At 28.3% G+C, this 24,395-nt stretch overlaps 1 protein-coding gene across 1 annotated transcript in view; it reads left to right on the top strand.

The window, feature by feature from the left end:
• LOC132943612 (uncharacterized) overlaps positions 1 to 24,395 on the top strand; it is a gene marked incomplete at its 5' end in the record, with an annotated part of 181,033 nt that overhangs the window by 31,645 nt on the left and 124,993 nt on the right. The gene's annotated exons all lie outside the window — the stretch shown is intronic.

Raw genomic sequence — 24,395 nt, forward strand, 5'->3', positions numbered from 1 at the left:
ATTATTGTTTTCGAGGAAAATTCCTTGTCACAATTCCCATTCACACAGTGCGTGGACTAAAATCACGCAGACGCGGCGAACTAAAAACTCGTCAGAAACAATATGCATAAGCACTTTTTACCCAACGCCCTAAACTGAACGTATTATTATTATTATATGCCCATCGCAATTATAGTTATGCTTACCACCGTAGAAACCTTTATCTACCTTAAAAAGTTAAAAATAACTATAATAATTGGATTTTGTTCAAAACAAACAGACAAACAAACAAAGAGAAAAAGGTTACTTTTTTGTAACGCCACGCGTGGTATTCAATAATAATAAAATTATAATATTATACGAGTTCATCGTTTTGCACTTTCGTCCATTGTTGTAGATGACTTCCAGATAATCAATTTTGTCCATGTGAATTTTTTTACAGGTTATTCGCGGGATTTCATTCACAAGTTAAGTTTACCTATTGCCTTGATTGGCTGAATGATTTAACGTCATTGTTACGGAATAGTTGATCAAACAAACGAAAGTGATTCGTCGTTTTACATTTTTAATAATGATAAATAACTTTTTTACAAAACTTCATTATGTATATTGTGTGACATTAAACTAATTAATATAATAATATAGTATAACAATTTGTTCAATGTAATACCTAAGTATATATCTATCTAATATAGTTTTTAGAAAACTTTTTAAAAAAATGTCAACCAGATGCATCAATTAAAAAATATATAATATAATATATCATTTGTACGTCTTGTAGTTTGTTATCGTATTTATGACATTATATGAATTATTTTTAATATCAATACGATTTTTCATTATTATTGGACAATTATTTTTAATGCCAGAGGCAATATAGTGTATAATAAAAATATAACTTTCAAAGAAGACAGACGCAATAACTATTCTATGTGTACCTATACCCTGATTAGGGACGCAGCTCACCCCGACCACTATTTATCAACCGATAAAAGGTAAGTACATAAGGTACATGGGACACAAGCTGTATGAAACTATATTCTCTCCCTATATAAAAGTTAATTTTTATAATAACGTGATTAAATCGAGAACATGTTTTCAGACTAATTAACCGTTATGTCAATTATTTTGTAATATCAGCGTTGAATTGCTGAATGGCTACTATCTGTATAGACAAGAACATACAATAAGCACATTGTTTCGGAATGTTGAATCAATCGACTAGGTATGCAATTCTCTTTCCAAGTCGTTTGAATATTATATAATATTTTCAACGTCGAATTATAATCTACATTTTAAATATTAAATATTTACTGTAAACACATTTTAAAGTTATTGCCATTATTGCATGAATCAGAATCGACTCGTGATGTTATTATTCAAAACTCAACACATACAGTTTTACAGTGTTATTTTCTGAATAACCGTACAAAAACCACAGTTTTATAAAAAAAAAAAATACCTAGTTTATAATGTTTAATAGGTGTTTTATACATTTTTGCGATTTAAATATGATGACAACTTCCTATGTCATAATAATTATTTGACAGAAAATCTTATCAAATGTTTTCCAAGTCATTACATTCTTTAGGAATCTTCTTTTCCAAACATGTATGATACACATACATGGTTATAAAAGATTTTTATTTTATCATAATTTATTCAGCTCATTGGTAAAACCAATAGGTGAATTACTCCTGACTTTTTTAAATGACCGCATATATTATAATAACTATAGGGCCAAGATTTATGCGCTGTGTAAAACAGTGAAATATGCATTTAATTTTGTTAAAATATGCTAAAATACTCAATAAAATACAATTAATTTGTCAATAATTTTCACAGTATGATTGATTTCTAGAGAAGTATCTTATAGTTTTAGAATAAATCAAATGCATTTTCTCATAATATGATAAATCATTTTTGTTGGTTTTACTTTTATATAAATCCATAACATATTCAATACATTTTTACATTTTTTTTGATTTAATTTTAAATAAAAATAAAATATGATCATTTGTATCAATATAAGGTGATTTTTTCAGATGACTAAACAATCTTAAAATGACGTCGAAAAAAACTTCCAATGCATATACATGCTAAGCCTAATAATAATAAATCTCATAATGTGTGGCTTAACTAAAAGTTGGAATACTTTTTTGAATATTTTACCGTATCACCGTCAAATATTGAAGCAGTGTAACATTTGTATGTATAATATTATATTATGCATTTTAAGTTTAGTATATCCATCGTCACTTCACTCATCTTATCCAAACATTTATAACACTAAATATATATTACGTATAGTCAGCTCAGAATTGCTGAACTCTCTGTGGTACAAAAATTATTTTTGTTAATGGGTATTAAAAAAAAAAAAAAACCACTCCAAACTTATCCGATTAATCGAAAAAGCTTTTGACACCTAAAAAGAAAAACAACATTACCTACTATAAATAATAATATAATATTTTATCCAAAATCGAATATTTCAGAATATAATGGAAATTTCTCGAAAAGTATTGAGAGTTCACAAATAAAATACAGAAAAAACGACCTATAAAAAAATACAATCTGTACGTCCGCCATTTCTAATCAATAGACGGGCTAAACGAAACTCTCAGAGAACTTTGACTGGCCAAAAAGTATTTTCCGATAAAAGAAGATACACATCATTGTAAAACATTGGTTTTTCAATATGTTGTTTCTTCGCTCGGCTTAGAGGCTAAAACCGTACACAGTACATAATAATAATATGTTTGGAAACCCTTTTTCTTGTTCTAAATAACTCAGCTTAATATGTTATTTAAAATCGTTCTCATACTACTTACGTGACCGTTTTATATAAACGATATCCATCGAACGGAACTACGGAACAAAGTTGGCAGCATATAGCAGTCATATTATACAGCGTGATTCACTATAACCATTCATTTTACATTAACCATTTAAAAAGGCATTTGTTTAAATTATCATATTTGGAAATTTCAAGTACACTTAGAGGTAATATATTTTTAAATATACGTAATAGATTTTTTCTATAATTTAGGAAGTAACCTGCGGTGGTACAATTTTTTTATCTAATTAAAATCACATTTTCTCTATTGTGAATTGTGAAACACGTGTTTTTTTAAAAGTTGAAGCATCCACAACGAAATTCAAACGCATAGTTTCTAGGAATGTTATTCAACTTTTTTTACGAAGAATAATATTTTTTAATGATGGACATAGAAAATAAAAATTATTTAATATTTAGTCTTGTACATTATAATCAGAAAAATTTTACGCATCATAAAATGTTATTAGATTAAAACAAATTAATGACATTTCCAAGTAATTTTAGATACTATACATCAACCCAATGTCATATAATATTGAAGTCATGATGGTCATGATAAGCACATATAAAATTCAATAATTCGGAAACTATTTGTTTGAAATTCGATAAATATGCATAAATATTTTTAAAATGTGTGCGTTTTAAAACTTACTCACAGTAAAAATGGTAATATTCTTATTTTTTTTTTTTTACAAGATATTTACAATCTATTCATAGAATAATAAGCAAATTAGATAAGAGTAATAAAAAAAACATGAGTAATATGACGGAAGAAGCCACCCATTGATGACACTACCTATGAATATTCTTATTTGAAAAATAAATTTGTGACACAGAAGTCTGAAATGCTTCTTGAACGTATTAAACAATTTGAGTACCTATTTGAAAATATGGTATATAATATTATAAATACAAAAAAATTAAAATTCAAAATTTGAATAAATTAACAGTTAAAAGTAAAATAAGTAAGTATGTTTAATGGATCACCTTGTTAATGGGGAGGATGGGAATAATAATAATAAAAAAAAAATGAATAAAAAGATAAAAAAGTGTCACCAACACCAATGATGTAAAACATTGTGTAAAAAACAATGAACCCTCAATGGTCATGAATCATGATGGCGAGGGTTAGAAAAATAAAATAAAAAGGTTTTTGTTTCCAAACGATTTAAATACATTCACTTCTTCTTAATTTATTTTTGAAGCGCTATAACTAATATATTATTATTTGATTTCAATGATCTTAATTATGTATGACTGATGCATGGTGACGTTAGTATCTAATAATAACTAAATCGGAATTTATTTTTCGACATTTATACTACATAATACAGGTACCTACCAACTATTATTATTTATTACCATACATTAAATAATATCATGTGCGGACTGTGGAATATCTATAAAACAATCGTTTCACCAAAACTTTTCAATTGCCATTCGGGACGACCATTAGTTATATTGTTTGAATCAATTATCAATTTACTCTCGAGTATGTTAGTGATTTATATGTTATTTATATGCTTTTTAAAGTAACTACCAACGCGAATGGTCCCATCTACAATAATTAATTGCAATTTTCAAATTCAAAAGCATAACAGTTTTATTGTACTTTTGGACGTATTTAGGCCAATAATAGGTTTGATACCAAAGGGTGAATATTTTAAAATCGAAAATGAACAACGTGTTTGATTGATGGTTCACTTACGCCTGCTTCCTTCGTAGAATAGTAATATTGTAGAACAGGTCGATATGTCTGACACCCGAGAAAACTACCTAAATCGACATATATATTCCCATTATTGTAAACGGTTGGTAATAATAGGTATAGAATTATGATTTATAACTTTTAGTTTACTGCTCATACAAAATTATTAGTGTTATCATAAATCCTTTTATAATCAGTTACGATCAATATTATCGAATAATCAAAAGATCCACGTTGATATCAGGGGTAGCTCCAGGGGGGGGGGGCTAGGGGCCGCCCCCCAAGGTCCAAACCCGTATTTATTAAAAATTGTATATTGTTAAAAAAAAATTAAGTACAAACAAAAAAACAATATTATACTATCATATGACACGCACAAGTATCAGTATGTAGATATATAGGTATGGCGGTATGTACCGGCTATCTATATTAAGATGAACCTATAAACAAACTATAATAATATTATACGATAGTAATACAGAACGGATTACGGAAATTCTAAGAACTAAGAATATTATCTTAATAAGAATATTGTTTTAATCTTATTCTATAAATAATAATATAGACCGTCGCCCATCGCGCCGTTGCTCAATACTATTGATTAAGACGTAAACTGTTTACTAATCTATGTCAATACGCACCGTCCAGACGTCCAGTGACCCACACTCTACACTCTAATATTATTAATTGTTATTTTCAAGTTAAATTTTGTCTTTGTTGGCAGTACATTTTTTTATTCCTTTTAACAATGAGTGATCAACTTGATATCTATACGCACGCACGATCGACCCATTAATGTGTCCACGACTCATCTGTAAAATGAACATTGAAAAGTGTACGCACAAGTTTATCTTCGCCTTCCACGATTAGCGTGTTTACTGTAGAAAAGTTTAAATTGTGTATAATTTATTAGATTTAATGCACTGTCTTAACAGCATTATACCACTTTTATATGTATTCAGCTGCAGTGCATATGCAGTTGTGACAAAAACTTTTATAAAATCTCACGTGAAGTTCCTATCTCCGTTCGAATATAATGTGTTCTAAACAAACGATCAAACATCGTTGTCGCTATTCGGACCAATGTAGTCTGGGCAATAAATAGATATTATTTAAACGAGACATATGAAAATTAAAAAAATTGGTTACTTTAATATTATTATGTACAGCAGAAAGGAGATAAGACCACTTTTTATCATTTTTTTAGGAGAGACAACAAACATAATATTATGATAGGGACATGTCCCTTTTCTGTTAAACATTATTTTCCGATTTTCGGACAGTTAAAACGTGTCCCCTTACTGTAGTGAAAATGCATTAAAGCGTACTTTGAGCAAAATGATTATAAAATCAAAACTTATACAAATAGACTCGCCTCCGTCTGCAATTATCGATTCGATTGGTATACAACGATAGGTAAGCATGATTTGCATGAAGTAAAAATTAATTAACCGTCATCATTTAAATGTTGAGAAATAAAGTTGTAATATTTTAGAAATTGGTTTATTTTACATTACATTTTTTGATTTAAATGTCTACGCCTATCAACGGCCAATAAGTAATATATATATATATATATATATATTATAGGTAATTGGTTTGTGCTTTGAAAATGTTTGTATTTGTTTTTGTTCATAAAGTCACTAACTCGATAAAGAATTATTATTAGGGCATGGACCAGTTATGTATATAACATAACATTTATATTTTGGGACCAATGTACCTTTTATACGCTTCTAATATTTTATGGCCAGTAAACCAATATTGCGCTTATCTTTAAGTTTTACCTTCAGGTATGAAATATAATAATATGTTTTTGTCCTAACTAATAAATTACATTAATATTCAACTATCATACATTATACATGAACAACTATGCAAGGATAATAAATTAAAATTATTAACTTATAATATATTATTATATTGATCAATATAGTTGTTTTCAAAATATATATATATAATATATATATTCTTGTATTTAAAATTTTAAAATAACTATAGCTGATTTGGAGCTAATATTCTAAGTATGAATTTGAGTGTTATCTATACACGCTAAATCTAGTTTATATTTTCACGAGTTATTTATCGGTTTGTTGCACAGTACAATACTCTATATTTTAGAACACGGGGTAACAAAATGATGATACTATTACTACTTTTATTATATTTGTATGTATTACCTAAGTGTGCATTAGTAGTATGTTTTAATTAGATTTAGTTAAAGCAACTAAAGTAGTTATACTGAATACAAAAAATATTATTTGTACACATTTTAAATTTAAATTACCTTAATTTTAATTATCTAAGGCATATTATCTTCGTATATTAACTTTGAAAAATTACCGATCGAAATCGGCGGTCTGTCAACTCTGAAAATTACCGAACGCAATTGGTGTAAACTCCTAGATTTTATCGTTGGAAAATATTTAAACAATATTATACTATATACATTATAATATACTGTCAGTCATTAGGTACAATATAATGATATGAGTATACAATGTATAGGCAAGTGCGCATTACAAGAATATTTATGCGAATCGCAATAAATTCGATGTGAATACAATAATACCGATATGGGCCAAGTCGTATATTATAATGTGACATATGTATATATATACACACTGCAGCGTGTGGTACAATCATATTTTGTAAGCATAAAATATTTCCTCCCCGTGTATGGTACTGTCGCGGTCGGGGATTAAGAACAAAAAGAATCTATAGTGTCGAACCGTATATAGTAGTAAACACTTCAAAGAAAATGTCGAACACAGAGGAAAGAAAAAGCGTTGTCCCGTATTCAATCAATCGATGTAACTTGGGTACTGCACTCTGCACAAAGTGTTCGCGAAATCGATTAAAACGTATTAAGACCGCACCGATGCGTCGGTAGAATACTTCTGACTGCCGGAAATATCCAAATTGAAATTTCCGATAAAAATTCGTCACTATATTATTATAATGTGCACTGATAAAGGCAGCGCGGGGCCGATGAGAGTGTTTGAATAATTATTGAAACCAAATTACAATATTGTATGCTCGCGTGTACGCTTATAGGTATATTATTATGTAAATTAGGGGCGGAAATATCGTCGAAAAAACGTATCGAAAAACAAAAAAATTTGCATCCACGCGAGGACTTGAAATACTGTCACTTAGACAGATTAGAAGAGGTCCTTATAATATTATGTTATATTATGTTATATTAAAGCCATTTCAATGGATAAAGTCTCTTATAGCCATCTTCTGTTTTTTTATAGATTCTATGACTGAGTTTATGTACGCATTAATTAATAATTCGCTCGATACGTGATTAATTATCGTTTGCTCATCTAAAATGCTTATATAGTATTAAATAATGTGAAGAGTTGGTGTATTACAGAGATTCTCTAATATACGTTTAGTTTTCTGAAAACTCTTAAATTTCAACTACGACTGTAAAATATATGATCAAATCGTTAGAAATTTAACTTCGTAACAAATATTTTTATTTCTTTATAAGTTATAATCAAAAGTCGGAGAATTGGTGCAGTAATTATTAGTGATTCTAACATTTTGAAATTCCTAAAATGCAAAAAAAAAATATTTCTCAGAACTTGAAAAAACATTGTTACAATTACTTAACAGTTAATATGATTACGAAATTACTTTAGTTTTTTTATTGTTTAGTGGATTACGATTGTATACTTATATTAAATATCTGTAACGTATACAGAACTTATGCTGAATTTTCCAACGAAATCATCGGAGCGTATAATATATTGTATAAGTTTTACAAAGTCGTGTGTGTGTGTGTGTGTGTGTGAGTGTATTTTTTATGTTGTTAATCACGATTTGGAGCTAAGTATTTGCTCCAATTATCATTACTGATGTGGATTTTCTCAAAATGTTGTATCTAGTTTGTATACCTACTTCATGGTCAAGAATACAGAATTCTCAGTACTTTTCTGAATAATTGGAAAAAACTAACAAACACCTACAGCAAAAACGAGAATATTTCCACAAAACCAGCTGCTGGCTTTCAGCGAAATCGATTTTTTTGTTGTAATTCAAAAAAGACCAAGTTTCTTTGTTATTATCACTTATATTTAAAATAAAACAGGTGGTTACGCTTACGCAATCAGCTTTTATGGAAAATGAAAAATATTTTTTCGTTCCAAATATTCATCGCTTTTAGTACCTACGAAAATAGTTTATAGGGTACAGTACTTTTTCTGACGAAATTCATATGGGAAAATATTACCATAGTTTTAAGTAGTATACTTTTAATATTTCTGGGGGGGGGAGCTTAGCCAAAAAATACCCGTTCCAAAATTCAATAAATACATATTTCATAATATAATTGTTATCTATTATATATTATATATTTCATAATATAATTGTTATCTATTATATATTATATATTTCATTATATAATTGTTCGATATATTATTATGATTTATCAATATCGTCAATAGTATTTTAACCATACGATTAAACTTCTTGGTTCACTGCAATATAGAACGTTTTCAGTTTTTACAAGAAGTGGAGTGATCGCACAGTTTGAATTCGAACACTGGTAAAGCCAAGTTGTGTTAGTCACGTCATCGATACATTGATTATGGTTTCTATTGTGAAAAGATAAATAGTAAATACGGCTACAGGCTATACCCTATGCGTATTACATTTAGATAACACATACATACAGTGTATGGATTAAAAATGTATGTATTTTAATTAAAAGCTCAAGCTGTTAATATAATATTGTGTCACCGCAAATTCGTTATTCCTTATATTATATTATATTATTATACTTTTGCGTCGTGATATTATTTTCTGCAAACATCGTACGACAACGTGACTTCCCTAATTTTAATCTAAGAATTGCGCGCTGTATACCTTTCAATCCCTCTACTTTTCGTAAGGCAGATACTAGTCTGAAGGTATCTTGACTGTATGCGCTGTTGAATGATTAGTTTTACGTTTCCCTTTTGAAAATCAAATTTTACATCCAATTTGTTGTTTACACAATGTATCGCAATACAAAGAATAATACTCTGAATTCATATACGTACCTATTTGTCATTCGTAGACATAGGATTTCTAAGATAATCGTTTTCTTCTTCGCAAGATAGTTAGAAAAAAATAAAATCTAATACGTTATTATACGTCTTAAATTCTATGTAAAAATACGAACACGTTTCGTAGCTTACAGTATATTATAATCAATTTTATATTATATTTAAAATAATATCTAATACTTATTTCAAAATAAGTTTACTAAAATATATTCGATACTTTTACTAACTTTTGTATATTTTTAAGTATATTAACATTTTTTCAGACTTAAAATATTTGTTTAAAATAACCTAATTATTTTTATTTTACAATTAACTTTTGAAATATGTATTTATTTCATTAGTACTTAGTAGGAATATTATAAAAATATATTACATTCCTCAAGAAATGTTTAACAAACATGAAATAAAATTTATAATAATTTAACCAATTTTTGAATAATAACATGCAGAATAATTTGTTTCAACTTTTAACTAAACAATAATCTTATGAATATATCTATAGTTGCGATGTTTCTACTTTAACAGTTGTTTTTCATTTTATATCAAGTCACAACCTAAGCAAATATTTTGCTTGAATTATAATTTATAATGACTCACATTTTAGATTTTTCAGAGCAAATGTATTAATTTTATACCACCCCCTCCCAATTCGTGAACCTAAATCATATAATTATTGTTCATTTGATTTTAATCTTCAAAATATAATACTATTTTTCATGTTATAGTCGTAAAGATATGATTTACACGGGTTTTTCACAAATATCACGGGAGTAATCAATTTACATGCTACATTTATTATTCTCATATTATTTTTCAGTGTTATGCGTTGTTATATAAAGTTATATAAAAAAAGGAAAAGAATACTATACTTCATAGCAAATTTGTGTTATAATTTCTAGATGGATATCACCATTAAGTCTTATTTAACTATTATAATTAATAAACCATTTGCTATCAACTTCAGTTCATATTTTTAGAAAACATTGTATCGTATAAACTCGTGTTAGTTTCTTTAAAATATGGAATGAAAAAATTAACTTACAGCTTTTTTGATTATCGGTGTATCATTTAGGTTTAGGATAAGGACTTAACTATTTGAGTTCTTTACATAATGTTAGTATTCGATTTATCAATCAATAAACTATAGTCTAGGAAAAATTGTACAAATCACAAAATAACGTGACATTCCATAAGTTTATTTTATTAATAATACGACGTGGAATCGTATTCTTAAACAATACTAATTATTATTTTTTTTCCATCAATTAAATATAATTATAACATTGAATACAAAATGAACAATGGGTTTTAATCACGGATCTTAATTATTATTTTTAAGCCATTGTTTAAAATGCATAAAAAGTAATTATTATTTTTATTTTTTTTATAAAATATGTACGTGTTTCGTCTATGTGAATCAATCGAGTTGTCGAATGATTATATTTTGCATTTGAAAATAATAATTTAAGCTTTAATGATATAAACGTGTTACAATTAAAATGGTTTAAAGGAATTTTACGTTTAGGTCTACTGAATAATATAAAATGTAATACTTACTACATTTTTGGTAGGTACCTATAGTAAAATATTTTAAATTTAACCATTACCCACTACGAAAAAGACGCCAATATAAATTCGTACAACTATAATAAAATTAGTCCTTTATATGGGGTATATTATAAAAATATATAAAAGGTATATTAGTATTGTTTTAGTTTTTAATATCGAATTGTTATCACTATAATTCTTATTAAATTATCTCAAATGTATACCAGTAACATGTAGTCATGTGATTTCACATGTCTTACTTTTGCTTTCAAACCATGTTATAATCTGATCGTAATGATATTTAATACTTTATGTCTTTCATATTATTATCCGTAAAAACGTGTACGTAGGGATTTGTACTATTATAGTATCAAGTACATAATATTATATGTTCAAAGGACCACTGATAAATTATCATATATCATTTGAAGTTATTAATTATCACATTCAGATATGGTAGGTACAATAACATTTATGTGAACCTTTGTTAATATTTTTATCGGTACCTAAAGTCTACGATATAATATTTTATATATAATGCACTAATGATCAGGTCATCAAAGCGAAATAAAGATCAATTAAAAATAAATAATTTATATTTACCTTGTTTGGATCGTTTGAAAACAATTAAAAAATACTATTGTCTATAGTAATAATTATTGTGTACAAACAATTGGTTTAATATTTTAATCATCATTTTAACGATTAGGTAGGTACATTTTAAATATTATAATTTGTTTACGGCAGACATTTTTAAATACTAGTACACGCGAATCAAAATTGGTTCCATTTAATACTTCATTTTTTGTTTTTATTATAATATCGTGTAGCATAAAAAAGAGTAGAAACTTAATTTATGTTCACAGAACATCTAGATCTGTATTTGAAAATCAGGCGTATTTTTAAATAAAATTAAATGGCTGCAATTTAATTTTACGAAAGTTTGTTTAACATAACGTTTTGTTTATGTTAATCCACGAGATAGGTAATAAGAAAAAGAACGTTTTTATAATGTCAACTTTTTAAATACATTTTTTTTAATCATGTGATTTAATAAAAAAAACTACAATTTTTTTTTTTATTTATATAAATATTGAACACTTAAATTGTATTCTTAGAAAAAATCAGCGCAATCTTAGTGTAAACATTTAAATAATGATGTTTGATATTATAGGTAGTTACTTTTTACCTTTAATTTTAATAAGCTTATATTACCTACTGGCACTAATAATTTAATATTAACTGCACAATTTAAGCCTCTTAAACCATGGTATATGAACTAAACAGTAACTATATAATTCATATTGATAAATATAATATATAGTAATAAAAATTGTATAATGATAAATATATTTAACTTAAGTTATCTATCAACTATATCTACATCGACAGATAAATAGGAAATTGATTTTATGTACGAATAATATGATGATTCGAGTACTTATATAATTTGATTTCGTTAAAATTATGGATTAAACAATGAGTACCGGTACATTTTATTGATAGGAAGTTTTTAAAATAATAATTGATGCTGTATTTAATCGACTAATTTTGAGTGATACCAGTGATTGTTATCACTTCGAATTTACATTAAAACACAAATACTGTTGAATAACACAAATTCTAAGACATGTAGTTACTAATACTTAAGTATGATTTATAAAACATTGTGAATGTTCTTTATATTATTATCTCGTATAATTTCCAACAATGGTAAAGCAGTACAAACAATTTTGAAAAATTCGACATTGTAAAAAAAACCAATAAAAATACAAGTAGGCACTTTATGCAATCCGAAGAAAAAAAAACCAAAATAAGGAGAATCAAGCCCTTCTCGAGAGTTAACTTTTTATTGAACCATATTTTATGAACCTGTTCGTTAAAGTATTCGAATATGATATTATATACAGTGTGGTTTTCCTAACCATTAATACTCATAATTTCAAAAAGTCTTAACAATATTTTCACATATACTAAGGTAACAAACATCATTTATGATAAAAAAATAAATTATTATTTCACTCTCTTTTATGGCTATTTTAGAATAACGCCATACCATACATTTTTTATTTCATATATCGAATCAAAATCATCATCTTAAGGATTTTAATCCAAAAAAAGGAGGGCAATTGGATCCTGCTGTGCTGTACATTGAGTGTCGGGTGGGTTACTGCAATGGATGTGTTTAATTCAAAGATAAAAAATCAATACGTACGGAAAACGATTCTTCTGGACAAGATGGTTTGTCAGTTAATTATCTAATTTCGTACAAAAATGAACTTAACAAATGGCAAGTGGTCACGTATAAACATTAAACATTAGACAAAAAATTTAAAGTATAATATATTAAGTATATACCTATAAAGTATGTACCATAGTTCGAAAACAGGATTCACATAAAAATTCTTGTTTTGTTATTTTTTTTCCTCGACGATTTTGGTAACTACTTGAAATTTTAAATTTTGACCATTCAAAAGTCAAAAGTATCAACTCGATCCAATTTTCTACCAAAAAAACTACCCCCAAAAGTTAAAATCGAAGTATTTTTTTTTATACTTTTCTTGTCCATAGAAACAAATGAAAAAACACACATGACTGTAAAATCAATACATTCTCCTCTCAAGATTTAAAATTGTATTACATTTTTACTATTTTTGATTGTTATGATTTTCAAGTTATTTATGTTTTTGAATGATACATTTTTGAAAACAAACTTTTTAGTTTCATATTCCAAATCAGAATATTTTTCTTGAGAATTTTAATATATTATTATAAATATTTAATGTTGAACGAATATTTTGTTATTTATAACTTATATAAGTCTTAAAAGCTTATGTAACTAAAGTAGTGGACCAACGTTTTTGAGGCGTATCCCCTAACTGAAGCGGCGTACTTGGCTTATCAATCCTTAAAATACTTGTAATAGGTAGTTATAAATAATTTACCAGTCCTTCGAAATTAAATTTATATATTATAATATACGTCATGCAATACTCAGAAAAAATATTTTAAATATGATTATATGAAATAAAAACCAAATACCTTCGATAAGTATTTAAAATTACAATAACAAAAAATGTTGGTTTCCAATAACTCAAAATGATGTACGAACAAATATTTCTAAAACCGTTAACGCAGTGTACTTAAAAATAAATGTTTAGGTACTGTTCATACTGAATCACACTGTATATAAATAGATATATATAAATGTGCAATTCCAATGCCACCGCGAGCCTGTGCTCGTTAACCAATATAATATAATAATATAAATATAATATTTTTACGTACCTTCCACTAGAAAACCCTGAATACGAATGTTTTACCCGGCAACTCTCTAAAGCCCGGGTAACTGGAAGCGAATGCAGCAATGTATAATTTAAATGTATATGAAACATAACATATATATGTAGTATGCACTCGTATAGTCCTATATATATATATATTATATATATATTCCACGATTGTGTGTGTGTAATAGTCTTTGTGACCGTCTTTTCGCGGTTTAGCCATTAGTGTAATTCAACCCTTTTGTTTATTGTAACAATCATAAAACACAAACAATAATCATCAACTGGCCTAACATCTGAAATCATTAACACCCTCCTATCCCCCCCCCCCCATATTTAGAACCGACCGACACATCGGGCCGCAGCCTGCAGACCATCTCTCGCACCGTACAGGACGTGCCGGGTACGTTTTTATTTTGTTTACTGCAAACACCACCGCGATTGGTTGCGAATGGAAAACTGTACGGAGGGGAAAATATAATAATATAATAAATTTCACTCATCGTCCCGATTAACACGTCGGACGACTGCCACCGACAATAATTTCCCGACAACACCCAAGTCTTAATATTATGTGGACGATTGACTCACACCCAAACGATATCGGTTCAAGACGACGTAACAATAAAATATTTCGTTTTAGAAATATACATTGAATAATTCTCCGACGAACTTCAAATAGCCATTTCTTTTTCTTTTTCGGACAATTATCAAAATGTTAAACTGTGAACAAAATATTAATATCTCTCAGCAGTTATCGGTATGAATCAGAGAATATATTTTATATAATATTATATATACAAATTATTACATAATATTTATAATATTCTATATAAATCAAAAAACATAATAATATTACAAACAATAAAGGAATTCAGTCCCTTTGTGTACGATTACAATATAACTTGGTAAAAAGTATAAAATACATCGTTCGCTTTATTCCATATTAAAGAACATCAGGCACCAAATTATAAATACCAGCTATCCATTTGCTAATTTAACCATCAATTTCAAAGTACGATAGTTTAGAAAGTTGGATAGCAATTATTTACAATGTTGGTGTATAGCTTATTTTATTTTTATTCTACGATATAATTGTACATTTCGATTTATGTTGAACATAATATTATCTAATTATCAAGCTTTGTAAATTGACGCTTAAAAATATATAGGAATTTAAATTTGGTATGCTAACAATCACCTTCGCATACCAAAAATATTCTAAATACTTATTGAAACATTTTTATTTTAAGTACCTAGTCGATCTAAAACAAATTTAAACATTATTTGTGTACTTTATATAAGTTTCTAATTTTTATACATAATAATATAAACAAAATATAGTTTTACTTACATTTATTTTCAGTTAATTTATATTTTAACAGATTACAATATTATTATGTCATAATATACTAACCGACAACCGTAGACAGTGTACATACCATACGTTAGAGGTCAAAAATTGGTTGAATCATTTTTGTTTTCATTAGTACATTATGAAAAAAACGTTTTAGTCCAAGTTAATTATAATAAAATATTATATATAGTACCTATATAAAAATCACCTCACAACAGATTAATATTTAGAAATTATTCAATTCGATTGATGTAAATTTGATGTTTTTTTCGGTGTTGCCTTAAATCGTTGAGGATTAAATATTTAATAATAACAAATTTGTATGCCGATCGAGTCAAACTACTCAAGTTTCTTACACGGGAAGTCCTACTTTTGCAACCACTGACGCGTGTCAATCTTGTGCGGCCGGTACACGGACGATTTATATTGCGGTCTCTTATTTTCAGTTTAATTTGGGAAGGTACCATTTTTCAATTGTATATTATTGATTTCAACGAGTCCGCGTACATAACACAGTGATTTGTTTCCCACCGCCGACGGCCGGTTTGCGATTTCATTTCAAACGAGCGGATTAATTGAAAAACGTTCGTGTCCGAATATAATAATAATATGTAATCGGCGCCGCTCAAAGTCGGGATTTCGTTTCGAGTCCATACCACTGCCCCAGCCGCCGGGGTAGCCGGTGGTCAACTTCAATGTGGTAGAAACGATTTCCTGTATGTATCACGTGTGTGAAATTATTATAAAGTAAATACGACGACCTATCTTTCTACTGCTCGTATGGCCTTTGGTTCCTTGGATTGTTTGACAGCAGTGCTGGGTCGTTATCGCGTTGTCCTGATATCAATATTATAATATTCAAATACACAAGAGGAATCGTTTTGTGCAATGTTTGAGTTTCTGACGCAACACGTCGTTACTTTGAAAGTCCGTAATGGTAGGGTGACCATAGACACAGTAATGTATTATGTCCCACATACCCAGATATAGGTGTCCAAGTGCCAAGATTGTTCGAAAGAGATATTCTGATATTCAATAGTCAATACCTTTGCATAATATGACGGGACCTAAAGTATATTATGCAATATTTTTCTAAAAACTGTCTTTGCTGTCAGTTAATTTATTTATAGATCTATGAAGACTAATCAAAATTTTCAAAAATAAATTTAAAACTGGACAATTAAAAAATCGTCGAGCTGTGTGGAGAGCTGAAGATATTTTCCGTCAAACGAATAATAATAGTGCAGATGCACTTAATACAAAATCGTGACTGACACACAGGTGAGTATTATAATATGATGATATTATATGGTATAGATCTGGTTTACAAATAGTTACAATATATTGTAACTATTTTGATATTATCATTGTACTCGACATGCAAGGGCCTTTTCGGCATAGATTTCAATTCCTCGAACGAATTCTGTCGAAATTACCCTTGGTCTATGAGATATTGGATGATTTCGACTTGCAAAAACTACGGAGTTCGTATTAAAAAATCAGTGTGCCAACTTCACGAACGTTTCTAAATAGATCAATAGTACAATAATCCACGTTTATACTGTACACAAGCTTTTTTTTCTATCAACTCTGATGTGCACTCGACCGCATTGGAATCACCCACAACACCATCATTAACTGGACAGACGTGTACAACAATTACATGCGAAGAGCGTGGCACATGTTTTGAACAACTTTTTTTTACGATTTTTTTTCCTATGACGTTACGAGTTAACGTCATAGGAAAAAAAATCGTAATCCTTTAAGTACAACACATTATATTATATAATTTTTGAATGATAGCTTATCCGAGAACACCAAAGTCAGGTTACTCAGGTACTCAGGTATGATACATTCCTAGTTTCCAATTTTTTATATTTAATCTCTCTTGTTCTTTGAATCCCGTTGTATAATTTTGGTATACATTCTTTTTTGTTACGTTTGTTGCCAAGTTTTGCACGTAACTTAGTACTATAAGTACTATATGCAATGTTGCTCGGGTCAAGCTTTTACTATAATTATATTTTTATTTTTTCCAGAGCTAATCATGAGTTCTTCGGAATGTATAATTATATTATTATCACGTTTAAATTAATTCGATCTCGACTGGTCGCTTTCGTGTCCAATTATACGATTATTTCTTTGGATATTACATTGCCGTTAAAGAAAATGATACCATACATTTTTATTTTATAATTTATTTAATAATATTTTGTCACTAAAATGTGTAGTACCCTAATTTGGTTATTTATCAGACATAATTTATTCTGAAAAAGTTTTAACTTGCGTATTATATACATCGGCGTTTCTTATTATAATTAATATATTACGTTACCTATTGTCTCTTCTTAGTCCTTTGAAGCAGTTTTTCTTGTTTTACAGTTCTGTTATTTCGATATTAATGTTTATGTTAGTGGTAAAGTTTGTTCATGATACTTTTTCTAAGATATTTTTATCATAAGTTTGGTTTAGCATAATTTTATAAAATTGTTTAACATTCATTTTTTTTTCTGAGAGCTTTGTTTTTGTTAACTTTTGATATTTTAATATCTTTATCCCATGCCATGGCACTTTTGGTTATGTGGAGCTGTGCCAATAATGTTTGCAAACTTAACCAATTTTAATTGAGTGCCATGGACTGCATTTACGCTTATATTTTATAGTTGTATTTCCTCACTCATCAATCAGGCCAATTCAATGTCTCCTGATCTCGATTGATAGCTTACAAGTGCGTTTTTTACTTTAGTTAGAATACATAAAATAAAAAAGTAAATCGGAATATTATGTCGAACGTTTATCACATCTTATATCTTAAATTTAATGCTTATGTACTCCGTTAAAATTATTATTTACTTACTTAACAGAAATAAATAATTGTATTAATAAATACAGTTTCGATAATAGTTATAAATATGGGGTGACGAAACAAATCGACTTTCAAGCAAATTATTAACAGCATAATAGTAGATACCTATTTAATATTATAATAGATGATTTCACAATCATAACACCTACATATTATATTGCATTATCATTTAATTTTATCCGAATTATCAACGTACAACCAGCTAACTAAATGAGTTGAATATATTATAATATTTTTACGTTTGTATCGTAATATTCCAAATAATACATAACTGCAAAAGATAAACAACGACCTTATTTATATTTTTTCATAATGATGTTGTGTACATATTGTGTATATGTGAAAAATATAGAGGTTTATGTAAAAAATTTGTTTGTCAAGCAATATTCCCAATTACAAAAATAATAGGTAACAAAAAGTCAAAAAAACCGTTATGATTAATATTTTTTAGATATTAAACAGCTAAAGTGTAATAAGTTCAAAATGATGACAACGTCATTGAATTATTACATTAAAATACATCTTTAAAATGTTTGAGTTTAAACCGTTATATTATAGATATCTATGTTTTAACTTTTCAAATAAAAATTCATAGAATTAGTCATCGGTGTGTTTACCATAGAAAAATCTAATCTTTTAAGTTTACATAATTAACTTAATATAAAATAGTTGAAAATATTACATTGAGGTTTTATCTAGTTTTTTAGGTTCTAATTTGTATTACCTAAGTGTTTTTAATTACTTATAAAACTTAACAAACTTTTAGGCATAAAAAATGTGAATAAATGAGGTGACGAATTGCAGCATTGTTTTTATATTATACATTATGATTAACTAATTATAAACTTTTATACTATTTCAAAACAAATTAAAATATATATATTTTTTAATATTTAATTTTTAATAATTAATTGTCAACAAAGTTAAATATGAATTATAAAACCTACCGGTTCAATGTAAAAGCTATAACAAAACAACTTCCAAAGCCAACGTAAGTACCTACTTACCGACCTCCAATTTCAATGATTATTTATTCAAAAACTGAAAGTAAGAAACAAGGTAGTATACTATAATAGTATGTAAGAAATTATCAATTTGCTTTTTAAGTGGGTACCTACTTACATTTTCAAGTAGGTAATTATCGTTGAAAAAAAAATGAACTTATTTGAAACCACAAAAAAAATGTTACAAAATTAATAAATATTCATAACTTAAAATAATGAATGTGTTTTCTTGACGGTTGAAGATCAAAATATTATAAAGAATCATGTGGTTTATATTGCAATAGGGTCTTGGTAGTGTGCGGACAGATCTACGTGAGCTTTAGACAATAGATAACAAACGACTGTAATTCGGGACCGTATCACAGCGAGACACATTTTGTTATAGAAATTTAAAAATGAACGGAAATATCGAATTGTTTGTATTAAATTTGTCTCAGTCATACGCAGATACAAACACATAAATTCATAAGTGTGTTGCATAGTTCGGAAAAATCCTTTATACCTTCTACAGAGAAAACTAGAAGAGGTGGTGTGATAAGTAAAATTTCGTAGATGTCGATTGGTTCGGTGAGGATAGGTGGTGAGTATTTGTGACCGGAGTTTCGTCCCGATTTTCATCACGTCTATGAATTTTGTAACTATTTTGTGAAACCACGATTTTTTTTATTACCTACTTTTTTCGGTTTGTTGGGATTTTGGTGAATTTAGTGGTTTGGAGGTAGACGAGCTGGAGTGATTTCATTTGTTGATGAACAGACCAGCCTGGATCAGTTTTTTTGTTCTTTTTGTTTTGTTTTGAGTCATTGGAAAGTCTTAAATGCTTTGATTATTATTGATATTGATTTAAACGGCATTGTCATTTCACATTAATCAAGAGCGTGAGTAAGAATAATAATTAAATCGGAGACAAGTGATAGCGTGTGTGGGTAATAATTAGGCTTATCTTGGCAGCCGCGGCCGTAGATAAGGGCGATAATGCGGTTACGTCGAACACGTTTGGTAGGTAGAATAAAATATTATGATAATCAATTATTGGAAAGCGTAAGGTGTAAAATGACAATTCCTTACCGTATCACTATTTAGTTAACTTGAGTGAAAAAAAAAGGTTTTACTTTATTTTTTTTTTTTACATAAAGAAACACGATTTTAAAAATGTTCTGACATTTTCAGATAACTATATTAGTGAGGTAATAGAAAATAAAGTGTAATGATTAAATTAACGATCTATAGCTATTTAATTTTGGTGAGCGCACAGAACGCTTGCGCAGGAAACATCGGCTATTTTTGTATTCAAACCAATTTAGTTTAAATTTGCATAATATACTATAATGTGACAAATACAATAATTAAATTACTATAATAAATCAGTAAAAAAAATCAATAATCGATTTTGGAACCAGTTTAAAACTGACACGTAATGTGACTCGGCGAGATCTGCGTTTGACGCGAAAACGAAATAAATAAATCATCGCGTCAGCTTTGAGAGTATAATGTCTAATTATTTAAGCGGATTTCGGACCGTGATTGAAATCGCCAGACATTATATTGTGTTGGGGGGGGGGGGGGGGGGGGCAACTTCATGCGCGTATATTATTGTGGTCAGTTGTTTTTAGTATCGCCTCGTAAGCCGTCCGACACGCAGTAGTTTATGCTTATCCGGCTCGATTACACGCTGTTGCTATAGTAATAATATTATTACGTCGGCTATAATAATATTATATAATATTATTATGTGGCTTGGTGTGGTGCAGTGCGTGCACTCAACTGCGGAAACGCACTGAGTGTACGTAACGGCCGGCGTTGGCTAGTTCCCGGATGGGTGACCACCCGGGATTTTCAGCAACCAAAATCCTTGCCACACATACACGACGTGTTTGTCAAAACCGTTCCTCCCCCTACTAACAACCTACAAGCAAACAAAACAACTAATGGCCAAAGTTGCCGGGCTCAAGTTCAATTAAAAAAAAAAAAATAAAATTATAATCGACGTCTGCGGACGTTGTGACTCGATCGCAAATGCTGATTTTTTTTTTTTTATTTTTATTAAGGCATTCCTAGGTAGAGTAGCTATCTAGGCCTATTTATAATATATACATACAATTTTCTTACTTACATAAGTGCGATATAAAAAACAAATGCTGAATAATATTTACCATTGTACTGTACGATAATTATTATAATTAATATTATTATTATTAATCGGGTGTATGAAATCTAATTTTCCCCCTTGCCATTTATACGCCTAAATAATGTCATTACAAAAACCGTATAATAATAATATGTCCGAGGAAGTACCTATACTTGACTTTCGCAGTGGAATATGCGCTATCTTTTTTACACTTCTCGAGAATAATAACAATACAAATAGTTTTCACGAACTTTTCGGGCTGAAAGCGTTGACTGATTTTACTGTTTTTTTTTTTTTTTTTTGCTAAAATATTATTAATACAATATAGTAGTAGTAGTCATTCAATAACTAAAGCATAAAAAAAACCTAATCGTACTAAAAAAAGTTTATTCCGTTGTGAATTCTACCGCAGCTGTTAAATCGTAATTATTTTAATAACATGTTAGTGCCTTACTATTATAGTAATTAATTGAAATATAATTAAATACAAATTAAAAATGGTTCATCATCATCACGCACATATACCATTAAAATACTAGGTACATATTATAATATTAATATATATATATATAACACAAGAATTAGTTTCACCACGTAATGTGGTGAACATAACTAAATATGATTTGCGTTGTATCTAATAGTCACCATATTTATGCTATATTTAATGTACATAAATTAAAGGTATCTATTACCTGTATAAATTATATAACGAAAAAATCCAAAATAAACTTTACATTTAACTCGTTTCATGTGGGTAAATCATTATAGTAGGTTACTGCTATACCGTGTGTGGCGTGTGAACAATTTACATTTTAAATATATCATATTCAAGGTTGAGGTCTTAAAGTACCTACAATTATCAAAAAAAAAAGCAATTTATAATTAATTTGTATTATAATCATAAAATATGCACTTAAAAATAATTAAAATTAGTTAAAAGAAATTTTAAAATACGTAGTACCTCAAACTCAAAATTAGAACAATATAGTTGTTCCATCAAAAAGCTACAAATATTAGATATTTATACCTGTGTTAGTATATTTTTCTAAGACTAGGTACATATAGAAGCCATTAACAACTTTTTTTAGGAAAACATCTTTACTCCGTTTAATTGTGTTAACACTATACAAAGTAAATTCTTATACAATTCACAATGTCCGATCTTAACTTTATATATTTTCTCAACTTTTGGTATCTGAAAACTTTTTAAGTAACTTTAATTTAATTTAATTTAAAATATCTTATAGGTATAGTGGTTATCGAATCATGCGGAAATTTACCGTGAATCAATTATTAGTTTGTGGTACCTCAATGCAGATTATTAGACCGTTGGATTATTTTTATTGTTCCATGATCGATGTGACGAGTAGATAGACAGTTAGCAAAACAATCAAAAATAATGTTTATATTACTACAAGGTAATACAACGCAGAGGTGAAATAATTATTTCAATTTTAAGCAATATCATAAACATGTGCACACACCTAAAGGTAAAAAATTGAGAAAAAAAAATCTTATATTTTGCGAATAGCTTCAGCCTGCGATGTTTCAAATTAGGGAGTATAAAAAAAAAAAACCATTTATTCTGTAGATATATTCAGATATTTAGTTGTATCTATTATTTTTTACTGAACCACAACAGGATAGAAAATTGATTTTGTCAAAAACTGGTGTTGCGTAAGTATTCTCGTTTTCCCCCCTGTTTTTTGATAGTTTTTTCCCAATTGCTAAGAAAAATACTAGGCTTATCCTACTCTCTGACTATAGATTCAACTAGATTACATTTTTTAACAGAAATCACCCTCAATGTGTTTATCGAAGCAAATATTCTGCTCCAAATGGCAATGATACATACATATAAAAAAATGAATAACATACACTTATAAAACCAATACATTCCACCCTGAAATGAAATTACAAGACACGACTATACAAGTGGGTTTCAAACGGAGTATGGACGGAGTAGGTCGTAGGTGTGTCCCGAATGTATAATAGCATTATAACATTACGGCTTTCAAAGACGTGAACCTCCTATGGAGTATTCTGTTGTAATATTTTATTGATGATATAATATTATAGTGAGTTACAACACCACATAATATTATTAATATATTACACACCCTACTTATATCCATCGTATGTGTATATTGTAAAGGGAGTGTTGAGTTCTATATAATGCAATATTGTGCGACTACCGCATAAAACAGAAAAAAAATTCTTTGAAACTTACGCAATTAAATCTGGATAGCTGAAATAGTAATGTTATTAATATTTTTTACTTATTTTTTTAGTCTCTTACTCAATTTTAGACTATATTATTGTGTCTTTGTGTCTATATCATTATTTATTTATAATATGTGTTGTGAAGAAATTTAACGCTCGGCAAAAAAATGTTATTATTCCGTATAGTCATGTATTGTTGAAAATATTACGACTCCTATTCCATTTAAACTGCAAAAAATTCAACGTGGCCCGTTTATATAATAATAAAATAAACTATAAATCATACGCCACGACAGTCAATAAAATATTGAATTTTTTATGTCTAATGGACCTTCGAGTGTATTAAATATTAGATGCGACCGAAACGTAATAGCGTGACTAACGACCGTTATAATA

The sequence above is a fragment of the Metopolophium dirhodum genome, chromosome 4 (assembly GCF_019925205.1).
Source record: "Metopolophium dirhodum isolate CAU chromosome 4, ASM1992520v1, whole genome shotgun sequence".
NCBI classification, from domain to species: domain Eukaryota; kingdom Metazoa; phylum Arthropoda; class Insecta; order Hemiptera; family Aphididae; genus Metopolophium; species Metopolophium dirhodum.